General features: G+C 37.7%; 1 long non-coding RNA gene across 1 annotated transcript in view; it reads right to left on the reverse strand.

The window, feature by feature from the left end:
• Positions 1 to 1,162: 1,162 nt before the first annotated feature.
• The window catches only part of LOC118143245 (uncharacterized), a 116,267-nt gene continuing 99,078 nt past the window's right edge, over positions 1,163 to 18,351 (reverse strand). The window contains exon 8 of the long non-coding RNA XR_004727485.3: positions 1,163 to 2,479. This is a non-coding gene — a long non-coding RNA (uncharacterized LOC118143245). The remainder of the gene's footprint in view (positions 2,480 to 18,351) is intronic.

Here is an 18,351-nt window from a genome sequence, read left to right on the forward strand (position 1 = left end):
ATTATGAGAGCTCTGTGCTCATGAATGAATTAATTATTCATGGATGGATAGATTAACAAGTTAATGGATCAATGAGTTATCATGGAAAGGAACTCGTAGCTTTATAAAAATAAAGGAGACCTGAGCTAGCACATTAGCATTCTTAGCCCCATCTCCATGTGATGCCCTGCACTGCCTCAGGATGCCACAGTGAGTTCCCACCAGAAAGAAAGCTCTCAACAGATGCACACCCTCAACCTGGTACTTCCCAGCCTCCATAACTGTAAGATATAAATTTCTTTTCTTTATAAATTACCCAGTTTCAGGTACTCTAAAACAGAAAACAGACTAATGGAGATTAAAAGTGGGCATGTGCTGCAAACAGGTCTGATCAGAGTCCTCCTATGGGAATAGCATATAGAAGTTATATACCTCTGCAGGGTCTATATTTGCTTGATCACGCCAAGCACTAAACCTACTCATATTACCTCCCTTCCCTTCCACTCTCCTTTAAGAATTCACATAACTCAAGTATCTGTGTTAAATAATTTAATAACACTTTTTAGGATTCTTGAAGAAATGATGTTGATACATATTTTTGTTCTTGATAAAAAAACAGAGAATACCCTTTGATTACAAATCATTCTACTATAAAGACACATGCACACGTATGTTTATTGCAGCACTGTTCACAATAGCAAAGACTTGAGACCAACACAAATGCCCATCAATAATAGACTGGATGAAGAAAGTGTGGCACATATGCACCATGAAATACTATGTAGCCATAAAAAGGATGAGTTCGTGTCCTTCGAAGGTAATGAATGACGCTGGTAACCATCATTCTCAGCAAACTGACATAAGAACAGAAAACCAAACACTGCATGTCCTCACTCATAAGTGAGAGTTGAATAATGAGAACACATGGACACAGGAAGGGGAACATCACACACCGGGACCTGGCATGGGGTCAGGGGCTAAGGGAAGGATAAGGATAGCATTAGGAGAAATAACTAATGAAGATGACGGGTTGATGAGTGCAGCAAACCACCATGGCACGTGTATACCTAGGTAACAAACCTACATGTTCTACACATGTATCTCAAAACTTAAAGCATAATAATAATAAAATTAAAAAGGATACCCTTTAAAAGTGTGGATTTTATTTGTTATAAATTATTCTTAGAGATTACTATGAAATTTTCAGAGAAGATTAGAAATTATTAAGGAAATTAAAATAATTCATGGCCCCAACCATTACAGAAAAATGCAGTTAAATATTTACCATCTTATTTTTCAGGTTCACAAAAGTGCAGAGATACTGGTTTTAAAATTACAATTGAATTTGTTATTTTTTATAGCCAAATGTTATACCATGATTGTTTATATGAAACAAATCTAGAGTATTTAACTACCACGTTTCATCGTATGGTTACATTACTTAGCCATTAGTCTGTTTGTGAAGATTCTGGTTGCTTTCAATTTTCATAATTTTAAAGAATGCTGCCATAAGCATTCAATATGTAGATTTTGTGCATTTTAGATTTTGTATTGGATAAATTCCTAATGGAATTGCTGGGACAGAGGTTACATACATTTTTAGGACTCTTTCCACACGAGAACTTTGCAAATTAGACTATATGTTTTATTTCAGCAGAATAAGACAAGTCTGTAGTGACAGATGATCCCAAGTCCCAGAATTTTGCAGCACTTAAAAATGCAGGGCAATCAGATTCAGCAGCACTTTAGCATTTGGGGCATAATGTGATGGGCTGATTTCTGTGCTAACTCTACAGTGTTTGTGACTGATGCACATTCTCCAAAGCTTCTTTTTCATAGAAACAAAATATTCTAAGATGTGTAGATCTCGAGATCTGAGGTCTCAGTTTAAATTTTCCATGTTTCTTTGAGGGTGGGGTGAAGGGTGATGTGTTTTTCCTTCCTGAAGATAGTTCTACAAATGGATTCTAAAGATTGAAGGCCTATTTTTGAGAATTAACTATACCAAGAATTTTACATTCATGATCTCATTTAATCCCTTCCAACAGCCTTTGAGAATTTGAGTGGTATACTATGAAACAATATACAGGTTTTGCAACCGGTTTAAGTTGGCAAATCCAGGTTTTATCAATTGTTTGCTGTGCTACTTTAATTGCCTTTTGAAAAGTATTAATTTCTCTGAGATTTCTCGATAAAATTATGGAGATATGAATAAATACCTTACGAAGTATATATTTCAATTAAATGAGAAAATGCAGGTAGAGCAATCAGCATAGTATATCTCTGTCTTATCCTGGGATCCTCTGAGATCAGAGTCTGAGGCATACACATGGTTTATTCTGGAAGTGATTGCCAAGAACAGGACTGAAGGTCTACGGAGGAGAACAGGAAATAAGGGAAAACTGATACAAGGATGTTTTTAAGTAGGGCAGTGGTGCAGATGATTGGCTCTCAACCTTCCTTCTACGAGTGTTATGAAAGGCATATTAGAACTCTTTGCCTAAGGAAAATAGGGAAGCAAATATTTAATCCTCAGCAACCTTCTCCCATCAGTTAAAAATAATCCCAGGGTTTTACCTCCCCTGTATTTCCAGGTTGTGTATCTGTCAAGTTAATGCAGAGAAGCCTGCAGCAATACAGATGAGGGGCAAGGTACAGCTGGTTGCACAAAACCATAGCAGTTGAAGCAAAAGGTGGAGTCTATGAGGATGTTCAGGGATACACGAGGGGTGTCTGCATTTCCTATTGCTGTTATAACAAATTATCACAAATTTAGTGGCTTAATACAACATAAATTTCTTATTTTATAGTGCTGGAGGTTGGAAGTTCAAAAATGTCTCTTATGTAACTAAAACCATAATGTTGTCAGGACTGCATTCTTTTTGATGGCTCTAGAGAAAAATCTGTTTCTCGCTTTTGCCAGCTTCTAGGCTTAGCCTCCCTTCCAACAAGGGTGTCATTCTGACTTCACCTCTGTCGTCATACCGCTTTCTCTAACCCTGACACTCCTACCTCACTTTTATGTGAACCATTGTGATAATGTTGAATCCAGCTGACAATTCATGAGAATCTTCCCAACTCAGGATCCTTAATCACATCTACTAGATATATATTGCCATGTTAGGTGACATATTCACAGGTTTCATGGATTAGCAGAGGGACAACTTTGGGGAGTCATTGCTCTGCCTACCACAGTGTGGGTTCAGGCTTCTAGTACTTATTTGTTAAGTACCTTCTCCTACTGCTTGCTGAGTTCTATCCTCCCCAATTGTATTCATTAGGGTTCTCCAGCAAAACAGAACCAATAGGATGTATCTATACATAATGAGATTTAATACAGGCTGTTGGCTCATGCAGTTGTGGAGTCTGAGAAATTACACAATCTGCTTTCTGCAAGGTGGAGACCCAGAAATTAGGAGAAGGGAACCACAAATGTATAGTTCAAAGCCCTAAGAGTCAGAGACCCAGTGTCACAGATTCCAGTTTGAGACTAAGTCCTGAGAACCAGAAACATTGAGGGTAGGAGAAGATCTATGTTCAGCTCAAGCAGTCAGGCAGAGAGCCAGCAAGTTCTCTCTTCCTCCACTTTTTTGTTCTATTGAGTCCACCTACATTGAGAAGGACTATTCATTTGACACAGTGTACTGATTCACATGTTAATCGCTTCTGGAAACACTCTCATAGATATACCCCAAAATAATGTTTAACCAGGTATCTGGACATCTCGTTAGTCAAATTTCCACATATAATTCATTATCATGCCATCTGTATGTTTGTTTTCATGCTGCTAATAAAGACATATCTGAAACTGGTAACAAAAAAATATTAAATTGGGTTTACAGTTCCAAGTGGCTGGGGAGGCCTCAGAATCATGGGGGGAGGCAAAAGGTACTTCTTACATGGGTGGCAAGAGAAAAATGAGGAAGAAGTGAAACCCCCTGATAAACCTATTAGATCAGATGAGACTTATTCACTATCTCGAAAATAGCAAGGGAAGACCGGCCCCCGTGATTCAGTTACCTCTCCCAGGTCGCTCTCACATTGAGATTTGAATGGGGACACAACCAAACTCCATATCACCACCCGACATAAATTTTGATAATTCACATAGCTAGTAATTGGGCAGGCAAAGCCACAAATCCACATGATGTGGTTGCAAATCCATTGATTTGGAGATTTTAGCAGTCAAAATCTCATTCGTGGGTGTGGTAAAGGACAGGGTTGGTAGTACTGCCACCAGCACAAGGGCATGTGCGATTCAGAGCTACAAGAATGAGCCAGTGTAAGAGAGAAGAAATTTAACCCAAAGCCTGCACTAGAAGCCCCTCCAGTTTAGAGTTCATTTCCATATGATTATACTGAATTGCTTTTAATCTACAAGGGAAGAAAATTTACTGTTTTTAAGTTGTCCATCACAGGAACTTTGACTAAAAGATAAAGTTGCTGAATCTAAGAGATCATTATTCATTACAAAATATTAGATAAATATAGAATAAGAAATATTTTTAGCATGACTTTTTTTAATAGGACAAAACTTTGCTCAGGTTTTTAGTGAAAATCAACACTTAAATGGAATATATGGGATGAAACTACAACACAGGTGCTCCAATCTGAATATTTATAACAAAAGTGTACATGTAAAAAGTAAATAAAATAAACATCCACAAAACCACCATTCAGCTTAAGGAAAAAATACATTACCAATAACTTAAGAATGCCTGTGCTTTTCTGATCCTATCCCCTATCCTATTTCCTAACAGTGATCACTACCCTGAATTTGATATTTATTATTCCCTTTCTTTTTTTTGATAGTTTTTAAAATAATCTACATATTTTTAAACAATATATTTTTAGTATTGCATATAAGTGGGATGATCCTTATGAGTTCTGCTATTCAATCATACTGATATATATAACCTTATCTGATTCATTTGTTCATTTATACTGCTGTGTATTCACTCTTGCCAATGGATATTTAAGTTGTTCCTTCCTTGGTGGTATGTGTTGTCACTTTTATTAGTTTTGCTTCTTTTTAAATATTACAAATTACAAACATGTTTGTACTTGACTCTTCATGCACATGTATAAAAATTTTTTTAAGTTTGAATCCAGGAAATGAATTATTTGATTATAAGGTAGGCACATGGCCAAATTAAAAGAAAATTCTAATTGATTTCCAAATTGATTATAAAATGTAAACAGTCTCCAGCAGATATATGAGTTGTTTTATTCTACATTCTTACCAAAATTTGGTATCAGCAGACTTTTAAAATATTGTCATTTTAGCAAATGCAAAATAGTATATTTTATGAAATGTTAAATGGATAAACATTTACTTTATGAAAGCACTTCTATGTCTTGGTTATAAAATTTTCTTCCACCCAAAGGTTGTATAGATATTCTTCTATATTGTCTTCTAAAATTAAAATAAAATCTAAAATGGTTCACTTTCAAATTTAAGACTTTAACTGGAATAGATTTTTGTATACAGAGAGAAATCTAATTTATTTTCTTCATATAAATAACTATTTTTCTAGTATCATTAATTATCTTTTCTTTATACAATTATTTGTACTGTAAGTTTTGTTATATATCATTTGCATTTATTTGTGAGTTTGTTTTTGCTATATCTCTTCTGATTTCATTTATTTTTTCTATCTTCTAGTCAAAACTGAATTTCTAACTAAAGTGCTTTATGTAAAGCTCTTGACATCAAATAGGATATGTTTTCTGCTTTCTTTCCTCCATTCCCCCAGGGGTATTTTGGCTGTTAATAGCTTTTCCTCCTTCACAAAAATTCTAGAATCAATTTCAAGTTTTAGAATTAATTTGTCAATTTGTATAAAAGCCTTGATAAGTTTTTGACTTAAGTTTTAAGGGTAGCTTTAAACTACTGGAATCTCTCTATTTATGAACATGGTATACCTTACCTTCCCATTGGTTTAAATCTCTTTTAACGTTATTAAATTAAGTTTTGTAAATTTTCTTTATGTCATAAAAATCTTTCTTTTATTTCTTCTTATAAGTGTGCAGGTGAATAGATTGTATTTTTGCTGTTATTGTAAATGATATCATTTTTCTAATGATATCATTAGAAATTTTCTAACATTAAATTTTCTAATTCTCATTGATGAGGCCTGGGAATGCAATTGAATTTTATGTAGAGATATTGTTTTGATCAACATTGTAAAGTTTCTTGTTAAAGTCTAGTAGTTTATCAGTACTTGCTTTACCTACTTTCTGGGTCATAAAAGTTGCCTTTTAACTGTCTTCAGATAGTGAAAGGGGCAAGACAGATCTCTGTGGCCTCTTTTACAATGGATTTGTCATTTTCATGAGGATTCTACCTTCATGACCTAATCATTTCTCAAAAGAATCCACCTTCTTATACCCATCACATTGGTAACTAGGTTTTCAACACAGAATTCTGGGAGAGACAAATATTCAGGATATCGCCTCTTCTATGTATTTAACATTTACTTATTAAATGTCACTTCTGATTCTAGTTTATCATAAATTTTATCAAGCATGGATGTTAAATGTTGGTGAATTCTTCTTTTATACCAACTGAGAAGATCGTGCATTTTTCTCGTTTAATCATATGCTAATATAATGAATTTATACTAATTAATTTTTATATTAAACCTATCTTGCAATCCTGGAAAATCTAAACATTCATAATGTATTATAAATTTTTTAGATTGTTCATTTATTTTTGCTAATACTGTGTTAAATATTTTAACATGCATAGAAATAATGTATTTCTTATTTCTTTTACTATTTTTTATTTTGATATCAAGTGACTTATTCAAAATTTTTGTGTTGTAAATAAAGAATAAGTCCACTTACTTTGATTGAAATTACTAATTCTACTTTCTACCACCCAATTTTTATTTGTCTTACTTTTCCCATTTTTCCCACATTCTTGCCTCCCTTCAAATTGATTGGGTCTTTCCTCCAGTATTCATTTTTTAATCTTCTCAAGTTGGAAAGTATATACATTTTAGCTAACTTTGTAGTCACTACTTATAAGTATTTTGCCAAATATTTTACAAAGTTTAGAATTATCTAAGGAGGCTGAGGTAGGAGTATTACTTGAGCCTGGGAAATTGAGGCTGCAGTAACACATGATTGCACCACTGCTCTTCAGCAAGAGTGACAGAGTGAGATGCTGTCTCAAATAAAATAAAATAAAAATCTATATATTTGCTCTACTTTTGGACACTGAAAGAACCTTACAACACTTGAACATCTAATCTCCATTTTTTTTCAAACTATGTACTATTTTTGCTGAGTGTTAAAACACTAGACTTCAGAGGATGTATGGAAATGCCTGAATATGCAGGCAGAAGTTTGCTGCAGGCGCAGGGCACTCATGGAGAATCTCTGTTAGGGCAGTATAGAAGGAAAATGTGAGGTTGGTGCCCCCACCCAACTGGGTGTTCCCACTGGGGCACTGCTTAGCGGAGCTGTGAGAAGAGGGCCACCATCATCTAGACTCTGGGATGTTAGATCCACCAACAGCTCTACCGTGTGCCTGGGAAAGCTGCAGACACTCAATGCCAGCCTGTGAAAGCAGCCAGGAGGGAGGCTGTACCCTGCAAAGTCACAGGGGCAGAGCTGTTCAAGATGATAGGAACCCACCTCTTGTGTCAGCGTTACCTGGATATGAAACATGAGGTAAAAGGAAATCATTTTGGAGCTTTAAGATTTGACTACCCTGCCGGATTTCGGACTTGCATGGAACCTTTGTTTTGGCCAATTTCTCCCATTTAGAATGGTTGTATTTACCCAAGGCTTGCACCCCCATTGTATCTAAGAAGTAACTAACTTGGTTCTGATTTTACAGGCTTATAGTTGGAAGGGACTTGCTTTGTCTCAGATAAGACTTTGGACTGTGGACTTTTGAGTTAATGCTGAAATGGGTTAGGACATTGGAGGACCGTGGGGAGGGCATGATTGGTTTTGAAATGTGAAGACATGAGATTTGGGAGGGATCAGGTGTTTATTGATATGGTTTGGCTCTGTGTCCCAACCCAAATCTCATCTTGTAACTCCCATAATTCCCATGTTGTATTAGCCCATTTTCACACTGCTGAAAAGACATACCCAAGACTGGGCAATCTACAAAAGAAAGTGATTCAATGGACTTACAGTTCCACATGGCTGGGGAGGCAGAATCATGGCAGAAGGTAAAAGGCATGTCTCACGTGGTGGCAGACAGGAGAGCTTGTACAAAAAAGAACTCCCACTTATAAAACCATCAAGTCTCATGACACTTATTCACATGAGAACAGTACAGGAAAGACTTGCCCTCATGATTCAATTACCCCCACCAGATCCTTCCCACAACAGGTGGGAATTTAAGATGAGATTTGGGTTGGGACACAGCCAAATCATATCACACATGGCATGACATACTAGAAAATGTGGAATAAGATGCTGTGTGGAATATTGCCAATCATCCTAGTAGAGAGAAAACAAGCACTGGAGGATCTCACTGACTATTAAATGCTTAGCCGAAAGCCAGAGAGGCACATTAATTTTTCTCACAAGACACTGACCAGAATTGGTCAATGAAAATCCAGGCAGTACAATCCTACTAGGTGCCAAGTAGTCAGAGTTGAAAATATTCAGTGATCAGCATAAATAAATAGTATACAATCCTTTATAATTTCATTTCATTTTTGCCTTAAAATTATAATAGCTTAATTTCCTGGATTCTTGCTTTAACTTTTTAAGTTTTTTATTTCTCTTAAGATTTCTTATTTTCTTGCCACTTTGAATTTTCATTTTTTATATTATTCATTGGTTTTAAGGAGCTGGTTTGTTTATGTATTAGATGAAAGGCTGTTTTATATATCTAGTATACTCTAGTATACCACTCCAGAGATAGTGAAAATAGTCACTTCCAAAGGCTTGAAAAAATGATCCAAGCCTTCATGAATTATAAAACCACCTTTCTATGGTGGTTCTATTGTCTAAATGTCAGGAGAACCCTCATTCTACTTTCCACTAAATAACTTCGAAATAATGGCCAGGCCATTGCCCCTCTCTGGAGCTACTTTTCTTAATTATAAAGCATATAGCTTTGCGTAAATTACCTTCCAGGGGCTGCCCTTACATATTATTCATTCATCAGTTTATTTCACAGTGGAATATGCATTTTTAATGATTTTTAACAATCTCAAATTCCAAACCAAATATTCCTTTTTCAGTGGCAGACTTGTTGCTGTTTAAAGCTTTTAATGGAAGCTCTTGATTCAAGAATGCTACAAAAAAAAAAAAAAATAGATTCTTTTTCTCTTCTTGAATCCTGCAGATACGCAACATTAACATAAAGAGATGTTGGAAAAGCGGTACCCTCTTCTACCATGTAGTTCCTTTGCTGCTATGTGAACCTCATATAGTCTCACCTCCTTCCTGAAATCCTTGCAACAGAATACATAAAGGACAGCTGAATGTTCTTTGGAGAGGGCGATTGTTGTAGTTTAATCCAACCTTTGAAAAAGCTTTGATCATCATTCAAATTCTTTAGACGCTCTCAGTGCCTAAACTACATCATGGTAGATACAAAAGGGAAGAGGAAAGCACAACTGTCGTAGTCAGTTTGGGTTGCTACAACAAAAATACCATAGACTGGGAGACTGGGTGATTTAAACAATAACATTTATTTCTCACAGTTTAAGTATCTGGTGAGGGCTCACTTCCTAGTTTGCAGACAGCTGTCTTCTTGCTGCATCCTCACATGGAGGGGGCCCATGTTTCTTCCTGTTTTTATAAGGACATTCATCTCATCACAAATGCCCAATGACCAAATGTAACCCTAATTACTTACCAAAGTAATTGCCACCTGCAAATACCATCACATTGAGGACTAAGTTTTTACCATATGAATTTAGTGGGGAGGTGAGGAAGAGCAGATGAAACACATTCAGTCTGGAGCAACAATTTACATTGTTTTAAAAGACCACCATGTCCTTCAAAATATATGTATTTTCCCCTCATGATTACAGTTATTTCTCACAACAATCCTTGAGGTGAATATTGTTATATCCTGTTTTGGATGAGAAAACCGTTCACAAAAGATAATTAAGAGATTCAAGACTTCAAATTTGTTCTGCACTGTCTAGCAAAGGTCATCAGTGTTACTGAAATTACATAAGAGATATAGATGTAAGTAAATAGAACTCCCTGCCTCATGGTAATAAGTAGAAGACTCAGATACAAGGCAAGAACAACTCTGTCAAGATGAGGAAACAGACATTCACACATACCCTGATGCATGAGGATAGGGAGCATGGCCTCTGAGCTCAGAAGACTGGATTGGTTTAATATCCCAGAGCTGAGGTTGTTACATATTGTAGATTTCTTTTTATTTTCATTTATTTATTTATTTATTTTCTTACTTATTTAAGATAGGGTCTTGCCCTGTGGCCCAGGCTGGAGTGTAGTTGCATAATCATAGCTCACTGCAGCCTTGAACTTCTGGGCTTAAGCAATCCTCCTGCCCCAGCTTCCCAAGTAGCTAGGACTACAGATGCATGCCACCGCACCCAGCCAATTCTTAAAATATTTTATGGAGATGAAGTCTTACTCTGTTCCCTGGGCTGATCTCAAACTTCTGGCCTCAAACAATCCTCCTGCTTCGGTCTCCCAAAGTGCTGGAATTACGGCATCATCTACTGTACCCAACCCCTAGCTTGCTTTCTGACATAATTTTAGATTTAAATAAAACTTATAAGAATAATATAAAGAATTCCTATATATCTTCTCACAGTTTTTCAATGTAGACACATTATTACATTTGTTTATCTCTCACAAATACACACACATTTTTATTGAAACATTAGAAAATAAGGTACAGACAAGATGACCATTGATTATTCAATATGTATTGCCTAAAAAAAGAACATTTGGTTATATAACCATGGTATAATTACAAACTCCAGAAATTAACATTGATCTACTATTATTTAACCTTCAGATTGCCTTGATGTTTCACTCCTTGTTCCTATATTGCTATTATAACAAAATTAAAAGCTGGATTACATGTTGCTTTCAAAGTAGGCCAGGCACAGTGGCTCATGCCTATAATCTCAGCACTTTGGGAGACCAAGGCAGGTGGATCACCTGAGGTCTGGAGTTTGAGACCAGCCTCACCAACATGGTGAAATCCCATCTCTACTAAATATACAAAATTAGCTGGTGTGGTGGCAGAGTGCCTGCAATCCCAGCTACTCAGGAGACTGAGACAGGAAGATCCTTGAACTTAGAAGGTAGAGGTTGCAGTGAGCCAAGATAGTGCCATTGCACTCCAGCCTGGGTGACAGAGCAAGACTCCATCTGAAGAAAAAAGAAAAAAGCAAAGTCGGGCCAGGTGCAGTGACTCATGCCTGTAATCCCAGAACTTTGGGAGGCTGAAGCGGGTACACCACTTGAGGTCAGGAGTTTGAAACAAGCCTAGCCAACACGGTGAAACCCTATCTCTACTAAAAATACAAAAAGTAGCCTGTAATCCAGCTACTTGGGAGGCTGAGGCAGGAGAATCACTTGAACCCAGTAGGGAGAAGTTGTGGTGAGCCAAGATTGCACCACTGCACTCCAGCCTGGGTGACACAGCAAGACTCTGTCTCAAAAAAAAATAAAATAAAATAAAATAAAACAAGTGGGTTATTTTTTAGTATACTTCTCATTGTGGGGTCATCTGATGTTTTCTTTTTTTAAATTGTACTTTAAGTTCTGGGATGCATGTACAGAACATGCAGGCTTGTTACATAGTTATACATGTGCCATGGTTGTTGGCTGCATTCATCACCCCATCATCTACATAAGGTAATTCTCCTAATGCTGCTTCTCCCCTAGTACCCCAACCCCCAACAGGCCCTGGTGTGTGATGTTCCCCTCCCTGTGCCCATGTGTTCTCATTGTTCAGCTCCCACTTATGAGTGAGAACATGTAGTTTGGTTTTCTGTTCTTGTGTTAGTTTGCTGAGAATGATGGTTTCCAGCTTCATCCATGTCCCTGCAAAGGACATGAACTCATGCTTTTTTATGACTGCATAGTATTCCATGGTGTATATGTTCCACATTTTCTTTATTCAGTATATCATTGATGGGCATTTGGGTTAGTTTCAAGTCTTTGCTATTGTGAACAGTGCTACAAAAAACATACATGTGCATGTGTTGTTATAATAGAATGATTTATAATTCTCTGGGTACATACCCAGTAATGGGATGGCTGGGTCAAATAGTATTTCTAGTTCTAGATCCTTGATGACTCACCACACCATCTTCCACAATGGTTGAACTAATTTACATTTCCATGAACATCGTAAAAGTAGTTCCTATTTCTCCACATCCTCTCCGGCATCTGTTATCTCCCAACTTTTTAATGATCACCATTCTAACTGGCATGAGATGATTACTCAATGTGGTTTTGATTTGCATTTCTCTAATAACCAATGATGGTGAGTTTTTTAATATGTTTGGTGGCTGCATAAATTTCTCCTTTTGATAAGTGTCTGTTTATCCTTCATCCACTTTTGATGGTGGTGTTTTTTCCTGTAAATTTACATACGTTCTTTGTAGATTCTGGATATTAGCCCTTTGTCAGATAGGTAGATTGCAAAAATTTTCTCCCATTCTGTAAGTTGCCTATTCACTCTGATAACAGTTCCTTTGCTGTGCAGAAGCTCTTGAGTTTAATTAGATCCCATTTGTCAATTTTGGCTTTTGTTGCCATTGTTTTTGGTGTTTCAGTCATGAAGTCTTTGCCCAGGCCTATGTCCTGAATGGTGTTGCCTAGGTTTTCTTCTAGGATTTTTATGGTTTTAGGTCTTATGTTTAAGTCTTTAATCCACCTTGAGTTAATTTTTGTATAAGGTATAAGGAAGAGATCCAGTTTCAGCTTTCTACATATGGCTAGCCAGTTTTCCCAACATCATTTATTGAATAGGAAATCCTTTCCACATTGCTTGTTTTTGTTGGTTTTTCCAAGATCAGATGGTTTTAGGTGTGTGGCATTATTTCTGAGGCCTCTGTTTTGTTCCATTGATTACTATATCTGTTTTGGTACCAGCACCATGCTGTTTTGTTTACTGTAACCTTGCAGTATAGTTTGAATTCAGGTAGCATGATGCCTTCAGCTTTTTTTTTCCTTTTTCCTTAGAATTTTCATGGCTAAGCCAGCTCTTTTTTGGTTCCATATGAAATTTAAGGTGGTTTTTTCCAATTCTGTGAAGAAAATTAATAGTAGCTTGATGAGGATGGCATTGAATCTATGAATTACTTTGGGCAGTATGGCCATTTTCATGATATTGATTCTTCCTAACCATGACCATGAAGTGTTTTTTCCATTTATTTGGGTCCTCTCTTATTTCCTTGAACAGTGGTTTGTATTTCTCCTTGAAGAGGTCTTTCACATCCCTTGTAAATTGTATTCCTAGGGACTTAATTCCCTTTGAGGCAACTGTGAATGAGATTTCACTCATGATTTGGCTCTCTGCTTGTCTGTTATTGGTGTACAGTAATGCATGTGATTTTTGCACATTGATTTTGTATTCAGAGACTTTGCTGAAGTTGCTTATCAGCTTAAGGAGATTTTGGGCTGAGACTATGGTGTCTTCTAAATATACAATCATGTCGTCTACAATTAGAGACAATTTGACTTCCTCTTTATCTATTTGAATACCCTTTATATCTTTATGTTTGATTGTCCTGGCCAGGACTTTTAATACTATATTGAATAGGAGTGGTGATAGAGGGCAGCCGTGTGCCAGTTTTCAATACTTCAAATGTTTGCCCATTCAGTGTAATATTGGCTGTGGGTTTGTCATAAATGGCTCTTACTTTGAGATACATTCCATCAATACCTAGTTTATTGAGAGTTTTTAGGATGAAGCGTTTTTGAATTTTGTCAAAGGACTTCTCTGAATCTATTGAGATAATCATGTGGTTTTCATCTTTGGTTCTGTTTATTTGATGAATTAAGTTTATTGATTTGCGTATGTTGAAGCAGCCTTGCATCCTAGGGGTGAAGCTGAGGATGAAGCTGACTTGATTGTGATGGATAAGCTTCTTGATCTGCTGTTAGATTCAGTTTGCCAGTATTGAGGATTTTTGCATTGATGTTCATCAGGGATACTGGCCTGAAATTTTCTTTTTTAGTTGTGTATCTGCCTGGTTTTGTTATTAGGTGGTTGTTGGCCTTGAAAAATTAGTTAGGTAGGATTTCCTCTTTTTTCTATTGTTTAAAATCATTTCAGAAAAAAATGGTACCAGCTCTTCTTTGTACCTCTGGTAGAATTCAGCTGTGAAACCATCTGGTCCTTGACTTTTTTTTTTTTTTTTTTTCTGCTTGGTAGGCTATTAATTGCTTCCTCAATTTTAGACCTTGTTATTGGTCTATTCAGGGATTCGGCTTCTTCCTGGTTTAGTCTTGGGAGGGTGTATGTGTCCAGGAATTTATCAACTTCTTCTAGATTTTCCATTTTATTTACATAGAGGTGTTTATAGTATTTTCTGATGATAGTTTCTATTTCTATGGGATCAGTGGTAATATCCCCTTTATCATTTTATTGCATCGGTTTGATTCTTCTCTCTTTTTTATTAATCTGGCTAGGGTCTATTTTGTTGATCCTTTTTAAAAAAAATAAGAGCTCCTGGATTCATTAATTTTTTGAAGGGTTTCTGTGTCTCTATCTCCTTCAGTTCTGCTCTGATCTTAGTTATTTCTTGTTTTCTTCTGGCTTTTGAATTTGTTCTTGCTTCTCTAGTTCATTTAATTGTGACATTACAGTGTCAGTTTTAGATCTTTACTGGTTTCTCATTTGGGCATGTAGTGTTATAAATTTTCTGCTTTAAATGTGTCCCAGAGATTCTGGTACATTGTGTCTTTGTTCTTACTGGTTTCAAAGAACATCTTTATACCTGCCTTCATTTAATTATTTATCCAGTAGTCATTTAGGAGCAAGTTGTTCAGTTTCCATGTAATTGTGTGGTTTTGAGTGTGTTTCTTAATACTGAGTTCTAATTTGATTGCACTGTGGTCTAAGAGACTGGTTGTTATGATTTCCATTCCTTTTCATTTGCTGAGGAGTAATTTGCTTCCAATTATTTTGTCAATTTTAGAATAGGTGCAATGTGGTGCTGAGAAGAATGTATATTCTGTTTATTTGGGGTGGAGAGTTCTGTAGATGTCTAGTAGGTCTGCTTGGTCCAGAGCTGAGTTCAAGTTCTGGATATCCTTGTTAATTTTCTGTCTCGTTGATCTGCCTAATATTGACAGTGGAGTGTTAAAGTCTCCCACTATTATTATGTGGGAGTCTTAGTCTCTTTGTAGGTCTCTAAGAACTTGCTTTATGTACCCGGGTGCTCCTGTATTGGGTTTGCATATATTTAGGATAGTAGCTCTTCTTGTTGCATTGACCCCTTTACCATTAGATAATACCCTTTTTTGTCTCTTTTGATCTTCATTGGCTTAAAGTCTGTTTTATCAGAGACTAGGATTGCAACCCCTGCTTTTTTTTCCTTTCTATTTGCTTTGTGAATCTTTATCCATCCCTTTATTCTGAGCCTATGTGTGTCTTTACACATGACACAGTTCTCCTGAATACAGAGCCTCAATGGGTTTTGACTCGTTATCCAATTTGGCAGTCTATGTCTTTTAATTGGGGCATTTAGCCCATTTACATTTAAGGTTTATATTATTAGGTGTGAATTTGATCCTGCCATCATGATGCTAGCTGGTTACTTTGCCCATTGGTTGATGCAGTTTATTCCTACTCTTGATGGTCTTCACAATTTTGTAGGTTTTTGCAGTGGCTGGTACCAGTTGTTCCTTTCCATGTTTAGTGCTTTCTTCAGGAGCTATCATAGGCCAGGCCTGGTGGTGACAAAATCTGTCAGTGTTTGCTTGTCTGTAAAGGATTTTATTTCTCCTTTGCTTATGAAGCTTAGTTTGGCTGGATGTGAAATTCTGGGTTGAAAATTCTTTTCTTTAATGATGTTGAATATTGGCCCCCACTCTTCTGGCTTGTAGGGTTCCTGCAGAGAGAACCACTGTTACTCTGATGGGCTTCCCTTTGTGAGTAACTTGACCTTTCTTTCTGGCTTCCCTTAGCATTTTTTCCTTCATTTCAACCTTGGTGAATCTGACGATTATGTGTCTTGGGGACTGCTCTACTTTGTGGTCTATCTTTGTGGTGTTCTCTGTACTTCCTGAATTTGAATGTTGTCCTACCTTGCTAGGTTGAGGAAGTTCTCCTGGATAATATCCCGAAGAGTGTTTTCCAACTTGGTTTCATTTCCTCCTTCATTTTCATGTACACCTATCAAATACAGATTTGGTCTTTTCAAGTAATTCCATATTTCTTGGAGGCTTTGCTTGTTCTTCTTCACTCTTTTTTCTCTAATCTTGTCTTCTCACTTTATTCATTGAGTTGATCTTCAATCTCTAATATCTTTTCTTCTACTTGATTAATTCAGCTATTGAAACTTGTGTATACTTCATGAAGCTCTCGTGCTGTGTTTTTCAGCTCCATCAGGTCATTTATGTTCTTCTCTAAACTGGTTATTCTACTTAGCATTTCATCTAACCTTTTTCAAGGTTCTTAGCTTCCTTGCAATGGGTTAGAACATGCTCATTTAGCTCGGAGAAGTTTGCTATTATCCATCTCTGAAGGCTGCTTCTGCCAGTCTGTCAAACTCATTCTCCATCCAGTTTTGTTCCCTTGCTGGCGAGGAGCTGTGATGCCTTAAAACAGAAGAGACATTCTGGTTTTTGGAGTTTTCAGCCTTTTTATGCTCATTTCTTCCCATCTTTGTGGATTTATCTACCTTTGGTCTTTGAGGTCAGTGACCTTTGGATGGGGTCTCTGAGTGGATGTCCTTTTTGTTGATGTTGAAACTATTTCTTTCTGTTTACAATTTTCCATTTAACAGTCCGGTCCCTTTGCTGCAAGTCTTCTGGAGCTTACTGGAGGTCCACTCCAGAACCTGCTTGCCTGGGAATCACCAGTGGAGACTGCAGAACAGCAAAGATTGCTGCCTATTCCTTCCTCTGGTAGCTTTGTCCCAGGGAGGTATCTACCAGATGCCAGCCAGAGCGCTCCTGTATGAGGTGTCTATTGGTCCCTACTGGGAGGTATCTCCCAGTCAGGATACAGAGGGTCTGGAAGCCACTTGAGAAGGCAATCTGTCCCTTATCAGAGCTCAAACACTGTGTTGGGAAATCTGCTGTTTTCTTCAGAGCTGCCAGCAGGGACATTTAGATCTGCTGAAGCTGTACCCACTACTGCCCCTTTTCCCAGGTGCTCTGTCCCAGGAAGTTGGGGACTTTATTTATAAGTCTGCACTGGGCTGCTGCCTTTTTTCAGAGATGCCCTGCCCAGTGAGGACATCTAGTGAGACAGACTGCCTGTAGCTGCTGAGCTCTGTTGGGCTCTGCCCATTTCAAACATCCAGGCAGCTTTGCTTACACTGTGCAGTTGAAATTGCCTACTTGAGCCTCAGCAATGGTGGACACTCCTCCCCCCACCAAGCTTGAATGTCCCAGGTTAAGCTCAGATGGCTGTGCTGACTGTGAGAATTTCAAACCAAAGGATCTTAGCTTACTGGTCTCTGTGGGGGTAGGACCCACCAAGCCAGACCACTTGGCTCCCTGGCTTCAGTCCCCTTTCCAGAGGAGTGAATGGCTCTGTCTCACTGGTGTTCCAGGCACCACCAGGATATGAAAGAAAAACTGCTGTGGCTAGCTCAGTTTCTGCCCAAATGGCCACCCAGTTTTGTGCTGGAAACACAGGGCCTGTAGGCCAGAGGGAATCTCCTGGTGTGAGGGTTATGAAGGCCATAGGAAAAGCAGTATATCTGAGCTGGAGTGCAGGGAACTTCTTCTCTTGGCTAAAGAAGTTTCCCAGTCCTTTGCACTTCTTGGGTGAGGCAATGCCCCACCCTGCTTTGCTTGCCTTCCTTGGGCTGCACCAACTGTCTAACCCAATGAGATGAACCAGGTACCTCAGTTGGAAATGTGGAAATCACCTGCTTTCTGCATGGATCTCACTGGGAGCTGCTCACTGGAGCTGTTTCTACTCGGCCATCTTGCTTGAGGACCTGGTGTTTTCTTTTTTTTTTTTTTCTTTTTTTCTTTTATTTTTAGTTTTTGAGATGGAGTTTTGTTCTTGTTACCCAGGCTGGAGTGCAATGGCACAATCTAGGCTCACAGCAACCTCCGCCTCCTGGGTTCAGGCAATTCTCCTGCCTCAGTCTCCTGAGTAGCTGGGATTACAGGCACACACCACCATGCCCAGCTAATTTTTTGTATTTTTAGTAGAGACGGAGTTTCACCATGTTGACCAGGATGGTCTTGATCTCT

This window comes from Callithrix jacchus, chromosome 7 (genome assembly GCF_049354715.1).
Source record: "Callithrix jacchus isolate 240 chromosome 7, calJac240_pri, whole genome shotgun sequence".
NCBI classification, from domain to species: domain Eukaryota; kingdom Metazoa; phylum Chordata; class Mammalia; order Primates; family Cebidae; genus Callithrix; species Callithrix jacchus.